The following is an 11,649-nucleotide window of genomic DNA, read 5'->3' on the forward strand; positions in this document are numbered from 1 at the left end:
TTTTTGTTTCATAAACTTAAATGTTTCATGGCAGTTTATTTTAAGATATTCTACATAAAAATTGTGATTAGAAACTATAAAATAGTTTAGAGGAAATGTTACTTTATTAAAGGATTTTTAATTACATTAAGATATGCCGATTTTCAAACATTATTTTTTTATTCAACAAATTGCAATTATTAAAATAGTTTTCTGAATAAGGTTGACATTTGCCAAATTGCATTTGAAAAGGAAAATGATATTAAGAGGTGAAATGTATGAGGAAGAATATGCTAGAAAATTATATTTATTTTATTTATACTATTAATTTATATTTTTGATAAAACAGTGTAGTTTATATGATTATTTATTTTTAAAATATTCGATCTAGTTTGAAATTTAATTCGGTGCTTTGTCTAATAGCCAATCTCAAAGCAGTATCATAGACGCAATTGCTTTCCGCAGTTTCATACGCACTATAGATATGCCCTTTTTTTTTATTTTCTCGTCATGAAATGCATAAAAGAAATTAAATTGAATAAATGATTAAGAGCTTTATTTTCTTTAAAAGAATTAATAGTATAACATTTATCGGCCAAGCTCTCTGTTTTCCAAAATACAGTATTATATGTATCAACTGATAAGAACTGTGCACTGTTATTTTGAATATTTTATTTAGCCGTACTTTAATAATTTTTATTTTATTTTAGCATTTACTAAACTTTTTTCTTCCTTAAAAGTTGAAATGATATTTTCCCCTCTAATGATTAATTAAATGTTGCCTATCATTAATTAATCAATTCTTTGCTGTTGAATGTAGTGCTTAAGAGCACAAGAGCTGCAGACTCCTTTACTGCTCCAAGACCAAGCATCGCTAACACCTATTCAATTTAATGAAATCAAACAGTGATATAAAACCAGTTTGATGCAAAAATAAGAGGGACAATATAATTTGTAATTATCATGCTTCTTTTGAGTAAAAAATATAAGTTTGAATTTGTTATTCAATGTATATATATATTTTTTAATTTTCCTCCATATAAAATAAACGCTAATTCTTCTAAATCAAATAATCTTGGACCTGCATTCACTACATTTTTTAATTATTAGAATTTTTTTAATTTAAAGCTACGGTCTTGGTCAATGTTTAAATTTGCATCTTAACACATCTTTAATAGCTTTTAAATAACAAGAAACTGAATAGTTTTTTTTAACGTTAATAGTTTTTTTTTTGAAAAAGAATAAAGCAAAGATTGAATTTTTAAGAGCTTATAAAGGACAATAACGTCCTTCCTTAGATAATAATTAATGACAAGTGCTCTATCAAGCAAGGTATGGATTAAAATTTTAATTAAAATTTAAGCATTAAAAATTTATTTATTGTTATTAAAAGGAATTACATGTAAAGTAAAAAGATATTCTCAAAATTAAAATAATGTTTTCAAAATATTACCAAAAAAGAAAATTTTAATTATTGTATTTAACTTACAATTTCTTTCAAAGATTTTTTATAAAATAATATAGAAAACTAAATAAAAAGTAATTTCATTTAATAAAAAAACAACTTAACTATTTAAAAAATTAAGATTTTATTATTAAATTACTTACACAAATTTAAATTTGTGATCACAATATTCTGTAAAAACTTCAGAATGATGGGATAAAAATAGTACTATTTTGTATTTCAAATGACCATTGTCCACTTCCATACCATTTACTTAATCACTTTGCTTTATGCGTATACGAAAAAGATAAACATTAAAAACACCCTATCACAGAAACCAAAGACTTTGTGCACTTTTATGTGCTATTATCATTTTTAAAAAAATAAAAATAAAATATCCTCTGACACTTATTTTACTGGTCCACCTAATTAGTAAAAAAACATTTATGTTGAGATTCATATTTTTTTTTAAGATAAACAGTTTTACTAAATTTCTAGATTATTAAACTGATTTTTCGACTGTTTGCATTTATCTCTTGTCCAAAACTATATAGTTGTTTCTTAAAAGGCAAACATTTATTAATGAAAAAAAATTTCATTTTTTCATTCAAGTTTTTTTTAATCTATCGGTTTTCAGAAAGGTTGTCTTATTACATAAAATCGTCAACTGAATAAAACAACGATAGCTAAAATTAATAATGGCAGTGTTTGCTGACAGTTTTGATACTTTAAAAATATCAGTACTTTTTTTAAAAAATTTGATTTGATTTTTCGAAATTTTTGTTCTAAGATTATCATTGAAATAATAACAAACCAAAGTTTAAAATTTAGAATGGTTGCTCATCTATTTCTCTAAAGTAGATATTTTGTGATTTATGGTGAAGTAGAATATTTTGGATTTTTATATTTTTAAATTGTTACTGCTTCTTATTAAAGTGGTCACAAAATATGTTTAAAAAGTTTCAATGATAACGAATTGCACGAAATAAAATTCAGTTATACGAAAGTATAGTTCATTGTGTAAACTTAAACATTATTTTGATATTCATCTTTACTTAGTCCCGTTGAAAAGAATATAATTTAAAAGAGTACAAAAAAATCTAAATTCCATATATGTACTAAAAAATCATTGATTAAAATTGCATCATATAAAATATTTGAAATATTGAAATAGAGGTTAAAATGACAAATTTAGATTTCGATATAGCTGGATCAATATTTTCTAATTTATCTTCTTTTCAATAGTTTCATCCATCTTCACAATTGATAATGATTCCCATGTTTAGTGGGGGAAAATGCACCTTAAAGTTCTTTCTAATTGCTCTAGTTAATTTTTTTCTATTAACAGTTTATTAATTGATACATAAACAGAAATTTATATCTAATGTTTGTACACACGTATCAGTATCCGTATCAGTAATTACACACTGGCTTTGTTGCGTGTCTTTCTTTTAAATATAATTTACTAAAGACAGTTAAATATTTCATAAGTATAAATTGCAATTATATTTGGCCTCGATAACTTTAATTTTTTTTTAAAATTAAAAATAAATCTGCTAAATTTTTTAAATAAAAGTTTAAAGTATAAAAAGTCAGTTTTGATAAACAATATTGATTTCGAAAATAAAAAAGCAAAATAAAACAGTTCTGAAATTTTCTACATTTATTGATAAATTATTTTGATTTTGAGATCCTTTAACAGTACTAAATAGTACTTGCGTTTTTGTTGGTAAAATCAGTTACCTCTATTCGTTGAATGGTAGGATTTCCATATAGGTAATTACATTAAAATAATCTTGAAGGTTTTTGCTACTTCTGCACAATGGTCCACGAGAAGCTTCAAAATAAATAATTAGCAGCTGATAATCACCTCGTATAACTGCAGAAAAACGTAAGAGTTGGACTAATGTCATGTCACCACCAATTCTTTTGTTTTTACTAGTTCAATTGCTGAATTATTGACGTACCTTTGGCATGAAATGAAGCACTTTTTAATTAATCTGCAAGTGATCTAGCTTGGATAAATTCTCAATAGTTAACAGTCACTTACGATACATTTTAATTTCTTTCCATGGTTCATGATATTATATAGTAGATAAAAATCAAGCTTTAATTCTCGAAACAAGGTTACAAGGCTTCTGTTTCAACTTAATCAAAATAAATGCGCAAATATAAGTAAATTGTTTCAAAAGCTATTTCCTAGTAAACTTGGCAGCAGAAACAATGCAGCATGGTCAAGGGCTCTGCAGATTTTTTTTTACTACTTCTTGGGTGAAATAGAAAAAAAAATTTTGAAGATAAAACTTTCAACATAAAATTGTCAAGCTAAGCATTTATATATATATATATATATATATATATATATTTATATATATATATATATATATATATATATATATATATATATATATATATATATATATATATATATATTTTGCTTTAATACTAATTTTGTTTTAAATGTGCTTGGCGTAAACATCTGCTAGACCAGAGTTATTCATTTTTAACTATGCCATATTTTAAAACCATCTTTAAACTTATTTTCAATCAAAAATATATAGCTGAATAGACAGAACATCAAGAATAAATTGTTTGTTAAAGTAAAACTAAAGACAAACATTCGAGATAATTTTGCATATCTTAAAATGTTTAGAAACTTCAATTTTATATGTTGGAAAATGAAGAAAAAATAATTGTAGGAAAATGGGAAACGATTAAGTGCAGCAGATGGAGAAAGAATTACTCCCTTCGTGTATTCAAAATATTCTTGCTTATTTTCCATTTATTATTGATAAATAAAAGGTATCCATTCTGTTGAGGAAATAAAACATCAAATAATTTATGAACATCTATCAATCACAATAACATAAATAATTCATTAATCATATATCAACTACTGTAAACATTTAAAAGTTTGCTTATTGCAGCTGATGAATATTACTGAAAAGCTGTTATGAAAATCTTTTGCTTATTAATTATACAGTAAATCATTTTATCATTCATAGCTTATATATTCTCCTATCTCACACTTACGGAGTGTGTTAATATGAATATAGTAAGCACCATTTTCATTTTTATTCAGTTCAAATCAGTAAATGATAGAAATCATAATCGAATTTTTTCAACAAATTTTTTATTTTATAACCGTTGTTAAACAGCCGACCCAATTTTTGGTTTTCGACTGCTAATGTTCCACTCAGTAGCTTTGAAACTTTGAGCCCAATCACGAACACAAGGGAACTCCTGGACCAAGTATTGGGAGAAATTTGCCTTCGTGGAGGACATTTTGATGGAACTAAGCCTCATTTGCGTTTCATGGAGAGGAAAACCATAAAAATATCCCACCAATAGCCTGACTGCATGGGGTTTCTAACCTATGATCCGTCTACCACTGAGGATATTTCACGTCAGCACTGTAGTCGGTGCGAGCCGGGTGCGGAATTCATGTCACCCAGCCGTCACTGGGATTCGAACCCGGTACACCTCATTGGAAGGTGAACTCTATATCCTCTGAGCTACCGCGGCTCTTTCAACAAGTACTGTCATTAATGATATTTTTACCACAATTATTGCATTGGATATTTGCCTTCTTGTGCAATATAATACAAAAGAGTGTCACCAACGCAGCGCACATGTTAAGGTTTCTTACATTATCCAAGAGAAAGAATTTTAAAGTTCGACATTATTCCTGACTTTATGTTGGATATGTAATGGATTGTTGTTTAAATTTATGATAAATTTTCATGGTTAAAATCTAAAATTATATTTTGTTACGATGTTTTAGGATATAATGAGATAGAAAAACAAATTGTAGTAAAAGAGCTAAATCTAGAAGAGTTTAACCCTTTCTCACCAAATTGTTTTCGTTTTGAAACGCTGGTAAAATAGAGAGAAAAGAAAGAAACCTTGAAAATGTAAGGAAATTCCATAAATTTGAGGACAACTAAGAAAATTCAGGGAAAAATATTTTCACCTTCAATTTTTATTATCATAAGGATAAAAAATTTTCTCGTTTATTTATCCCCTTCTCTATTATACATATAAGGTAGTTTCCTACTACCGTATATGTATCATACATGGATATCTAATTTCCGACTACAAATTATTTGGAACAGTTGACTGTGCTCGAATGGTGACCCTTATAAATAAAAAGACTGACTAAGGTCTTGAAGTCTGGGCCCGTGTGAAAATCAAATTGTGAGTACAAAGGAAAGTATTTTGTTGATTTGAGATTCAGTTATGAAATTGCCTCATTTTTTAAAAATTGAATTATTGTTTAAAAGCAATATCAGGTTAATTTTGAATAAAGATGGAATCTTTTTGGATTGCTTAAAATTTATTGTAAGAAATAACTAGACTTCTTAATTTAATTATTTTGTATAATTTTAATATGTAAGATTAATATATTCTTAATACTTGCTAAATGAGTTACACTTGGTGTATGCTAATAATCAAATTTTAGATGTCAATTCCTGCCTTCCTTCATTTGCTTAGCAGTGAAAAGCTTAAGAATTGAAATGATAAAGTGGTTGGCATAAAACAGTGGGTCTATGATAATTAAAAACAAATTTTAATCGTTCTAAAAAAGGAAAAAGTAAGATGTTGCAACAGGGGATAAAAAAATGATAGAAACCAATTGAAGTGTTTTTGACTTTGATGGTGTAAGGGATAATCGAAATAAAAATGTTTGATGGAGAATTATAGCTTGCTTTGAATGACTAGGAAAAATAAGGAGGGTTTCTGACACGAATTTAAAACGTGCCCCTGAAAAATTTCATTTTTCCAACAATGAATGATGTTATGGATTTTCTCGGTCTTCGCAATGAACTCGAAAAAAAAATATTTAGACATTAAATACAATGTAAATTCCCCTTTTTGTTGTTTTTTCCCCTTGAAATTGGATTTAAAATTCATGGTTTGCAAAAAAGAAGTAAACAAAAATAAATCAAAAAGTAAGGACAATTTCGTATTTTTGCATTATTGTGTTATCTGAAGTCACCACATATATGCTCTGAGTGAAGTTGGAATATCCATTCATCTAATGGAATGTCGTGGAGGCAAATTTATGGATGTTACTACTCCATGAGTGCATCATTGAGTAACCCTTCGATTTATAGGATGTAACACTACACCACAGTTTACTCGATGGTACTTTCATTGAGCAGTGCTTTCATACGTATGACCTTCGACATTCCATTGGTACATGGGCTGTAATAGATATACCAACCACACTCATAGCTTATATGTTAGGACAACAGTGTTTTTTTTTTTTTTTACACTTTTTTTTTCCTTGCAAAAATACGAAATTTAACTTTTTGAGTTATTTTTATATTAATGCGTAATTCAAAATGGGAGGGTGGGCCAAATTTTAAATATATATTCTTAAATTTCCTGCATATTTACTTCTTTTTGCATATTTCATTTACATTTAATGTTTTCCTCCCTTTGCATGTTTTTTTAAACTCCTTTTCCTTTAATCTTTTAATTTTTCTGGTTTTATTTTCTTGTTATTCCATATTATTTCCTTAAATGCTTTTTTTTTAATTTTATTTTTAATAATCATTTTTTTCCTCCCTTTACCTTTAACCCATAATTGCCTTTTACCTTTTTGTTCCTAGATTTTGTTTGTTTCTAATAACTAAATTCTATGTGTGCATTATGATACTACCAATCTTACTTTTTATTTTTTATGTACGATTTAACAGTTTATTATTTCTCTTGAGTTATCAAGGCAGTGCTTGAAATTTTGTTGAAAATGCATAATTACTTTATAGTCTATTTTGAAATTTGATATTAAAAATAATTTTGGTAAATAAATTACAAACTGATTGAAAATTTTCAATTATTTGTTTTTGTGAATTGTTAATGTTTTAATGTAGTTTTTAGTTTAAAGCTTGTGTCTTACAAAACAGTGCCAAAGTTCAATTCTAAAATTTGCATGATTTATTGAAAATTAAAAATGCGAGCTTGTGACAAATTACACACGCAACGAATTGCATTCACAATACTTTTAACGACATGCAATCTCACATAGCGACTTATATAGATTTTTATGTATTGTGTATATGTCCTCGTGATTATGAACTGAACTCAGAAGGTAAAGAAACTTTATATCAAAAAAGGAATATGAAAGAGACAATAGAAAAATCTAGATAAGATTTTAATTCATGATGTGGTTTTTTTATTATTCAGGACATTTTTTTTAATTAAACAGATGACAATTAAACATAATGCTAACGCAGCTCCTAAAGCTGGACTGCAAACCTCAGAACAGGAGTTCAATATTGAATTCTTGATTTTTTTTTAATGAAAGTTTTAGTTGATTTGGATAATTGATATTTTTTCTCTTTAACTGAATTAAAATTTCCCCCCAGGGGGTTTGCTTAACCCTACAATACGAATTTACTTTATTCTTAATACTAACTATTTTTAAATTCATATTTTGTATAGCTTTTATTCGCGTGTATTTCTTTTGGAAAAAAATCGCATATAAAAGTTAATCTATTTTTTTATAAAAATTGAAAATAAGCATTTCTATTTCTTTTAAATGTAATTTTTAAAAATGTATTTTTTAGACTTTTGAAGTTTTACAAATTTTTCAATTTTAATAGTCAATTTAAAAAAAACAACAACAAAAAACATAAGTGAAAGGGAAAATGGAACGGCTTATACCCATTTGTTAACAGAAATGACTATTGGTTCGTAAATTTTGAGAATTGCTAAGTTTTGGAAAATCATTAAAGTGAAAAATTTTCTTGAGAGTTATTACACAGTTAAGATAGGCAGTGCCTTAAATGGTTCCTGTCCAATCATCGATACTATGAAAAGTATAGCTAATTGGGCAATACTTGTAAGGGAACATTTATGGGAAAAAAGTTTTGAGAGAAAAAAGTGTCTTTTCCAATCAGATTTCCAAATTGATTATTTCCTGAACAACCAGCTATTTAAATACAATTATCAATATCAAGAATTATAAATTTCGTTTTGAAATTCTAAGGGACGCAGATAAATGCTTGTGATATTCGTATACATTTTTTACTTTTACGATTACAATGATCCTGAAAACTCTCAAACCCAGAACCAGATTTCACGAATATAAATCTCCCCTCTTGATTTGCAGTTGTTATTTCATCAAATTGTAGGGTTTAGCAAATACGGGTTTCACTTACCCGGGGCCCCAGTGACGTCCATCTTCATTTACATCTTTTAATTTTTGGCTTAAATCATATGCTTGATGCATTTTTTTAATATTAACTTCTAATGACTTGAATCTTATTTTCTAAACGAATGATTTTTATATAAGTAACCGCAAAACAAAATTTTAAGACTCACTTGCTAAAATTATGCATTTTAAATAGTTAAAAAAATTTTTTGGAATATATTCAATCATGTCTAATATCTCTACTATAAATTCGTATTTTCTCCAGAAAAATGAAGATGGACGGTCGGATAGAGTATTTTTGTTTTAGCTAATTTTTCAACATTGTTGTAGGCGTTTTTTTAGATATTATGATTTAATAGAATTACAAAATATGGCCTCCTAAAAATTAAAAGTATCAATCCGACTTTTTAACAAAAATTTATACATCTGATTGTTTAAAGAAAAAATATTTTTCATTTTGGACAGCTAGAAAATAATAGGAATTAAGATAATTGTTTCATTATCCAGTTTTACTTATAAAGAAAAGAATATTTAATTAGTATTGATTAAAATACTTTTGCGAGAAAAGTTTCAAGTAACTTAACAGAAAGGAATTCTGTAAGTTTAAATAGAAGTAAGTTTGTTTGTAGTAGTAAGTTTGAATAGAAAAAGAGAGGAATTCTATAAGCTGAATTCATTGGTTTGAAATTCTAGAGCTTTCTATTTACTTTTAACTAAACTGTTAGATTTAAGATATTTTTAATGCCTGGAAAAACAAATGCTCCCAGAAGGAAATATTTTCAAAAAAGTTTTAATATTAACAATTTGAGTGCTTGTTTTTAATGGATTTTTTTTTATGGTAATTGGTTTTTAAACCTAACATCCCACCTATAATCAATTCATTTAAAAAAAATTACACAGCTATTAATTCTTTTCTACGATTGTGATTAAAGAATAAAATGGAATATTCTCCTAATTTAAATTCGAATACATTTGTTTTTCCAAATTGAAAAGTTTCTGTTCTGAATTTAAAGAAGTGTTGCAACTATTTTAAATCACAGCTAATAAAAACTTATTTGTTCAAAAAATTGCATTTTGATTCAAAATCGAACGTAAAAAATATGTGTGGCTAGAAAGATTATAAAACTCGCATTTATTAAAACTATAAATAAACATCACACTATGACATATATTATTACATATGATTAAAACTATGAATAAATATTTAACAATATTAATAAACTTTTTTTGAAGAAAGAAGAGGTAAAAAAAATGTCTGTTTTCAAGAAAGCAAAACTTTTTCTTGGCACCGATCCAATGAAAATAGCTTCTTTAAGTACAGAAACTTTTTATTTATCATTTTCGATTACATGTATTTTACATAGTTTTATGTTTTGTATTTTACACTTATTTATGCTTTGTATTTACATATATTTTACATAGTTTAGTTCTCGATAAATCTTTTCTGTACTGTTGCAATTTTTCAGGAAAAAATAAAAAAAGATCAATTAATAGAAAAAAATTTCTTAAAAAAACTTAAATGTAAACTAGTTTTTATTTAAAAAAAAACTAGATTATCCTTTTCAAATAATCTCTATATTAAATTCATTCACAATACCCATTGTTTTCCCATTGGGGGGTTAAAACAATTTTCGTCATTTGTTTTTTTAATACATGGGATTCTCTAAAAATAATAAAGTTCTTATTTTGTGAAGTATGAAAGTTGAATAGGTATTCAATTATAGCACTTGAGCTCAGAATTGCTTGATTCAGATAACTCCAGTAAAACCTCTTGGGAGCGACCACTCTCCTGTTCCACATTAAAATGGTAGTTGATGGAAGTTGGTTGTTCTAAGAGGTTACCTCCATTGACTTCAAACTTGGTATGGATAAGGTTCATCGATTTTTCGTAAGCGTTTTTAATTTTTTTTCTGAGTCATTTTCTTGGTGCGGAAGTACCACTTCTGTTGATGTCATAAAAAGATGTCTGAATGAATAAAATATAGCGTTCATAAAAATGATCCCAACTGATATAATTAAGTATGAAAACAAATTTTCCAATTATGAATGATAAAGATATTTTAAATAAATAAACAATTATGTTTTTTTTTCTTTAATTTTAAATTTAATTTCATATCACAAAAATCAGTTAGCTTTAAAATATGAGAAAAGATTTGTTTGTTTGAAATGTTTTTTTTTTCTTTCTAAAGTTACTTTTTTTTTCTCATTTAACTATCAAATCTATAAGAGAATGATTGATAGCATCTTCTTTAGTGACTGCAACATGAGGTTGTATCGTCAAAAGAGCTTCAGCCAAAATAAGCATCAGAAATATTTTATATGAAATAAAATATAAGAGCTGCTGCTTTCCTAGATTTTAAAGTTACAGCCAAGCATTAAAAAGTAAAGGTTTTCACATTTTTTTATTGTTAAATTCTTGTATTATCATTGTTATGATGATATGGAGAATTTTTTTTTATTTCATTTACTATATTGCATGCGTCTTACTAAGTTTAGGACACTTTAATAGGAAAATTTTTAATAGTTGAATGAATTTTTAGGTGAACACAGTTTAGTTAGCCAAACTGTGGTTACTTGAACCAACCCTTTTTGCAATTCGTGTATTTATAACATACATAAATGTTTGAGTGTATTTGATGGAGAAAAATATTCCCTTGTTTTAAAATGTTATTTTAAAATAAAAAGTTTCATAATTTCGAGCACAAACATTAAAAAAAGATCGGAAATGGAAAAACAAAGTGGTAGTTTGAAATTTAACCTATGTTTGTTTAACATATTGTTTTGTTGTTTAAGTTAGTAATTATTTCAATAAGAAAATATGTATATAAATAATATTTTTTCAGCTCTAAACATAGATTTTTAAGTTGTCAATTTATGGGTAGCATATTTTTACAGTTAAATGAAATGCAATTATACTTCTTAACATTTTCTGTATTTACGAATAACAGCTTGGTCACTCACATATATCAATTTTCCAATTTTATTTAATTCAATTAGATAAAAATGAAATATTTTTAAGATTTTCTGACAATTAAGAAGTCTACATTTTTGTTTTTAGAATGTA

This window comes from Parasteatoda tepidariorum, chromosome 2 (assembly GCF_982258835.1).
Source record: "Parasteatoda tepidariorum strain Cologne lab strain chromosome 2, Ptep-v5.0, whole genome shotgun sequence".
Lineage (NCBI taxonomy): Eukaryota > Metazoa > Arthropoda > Arachnida > Araneae > Theridiidae > Parasteatoda > Parasteatoda tepidariorum.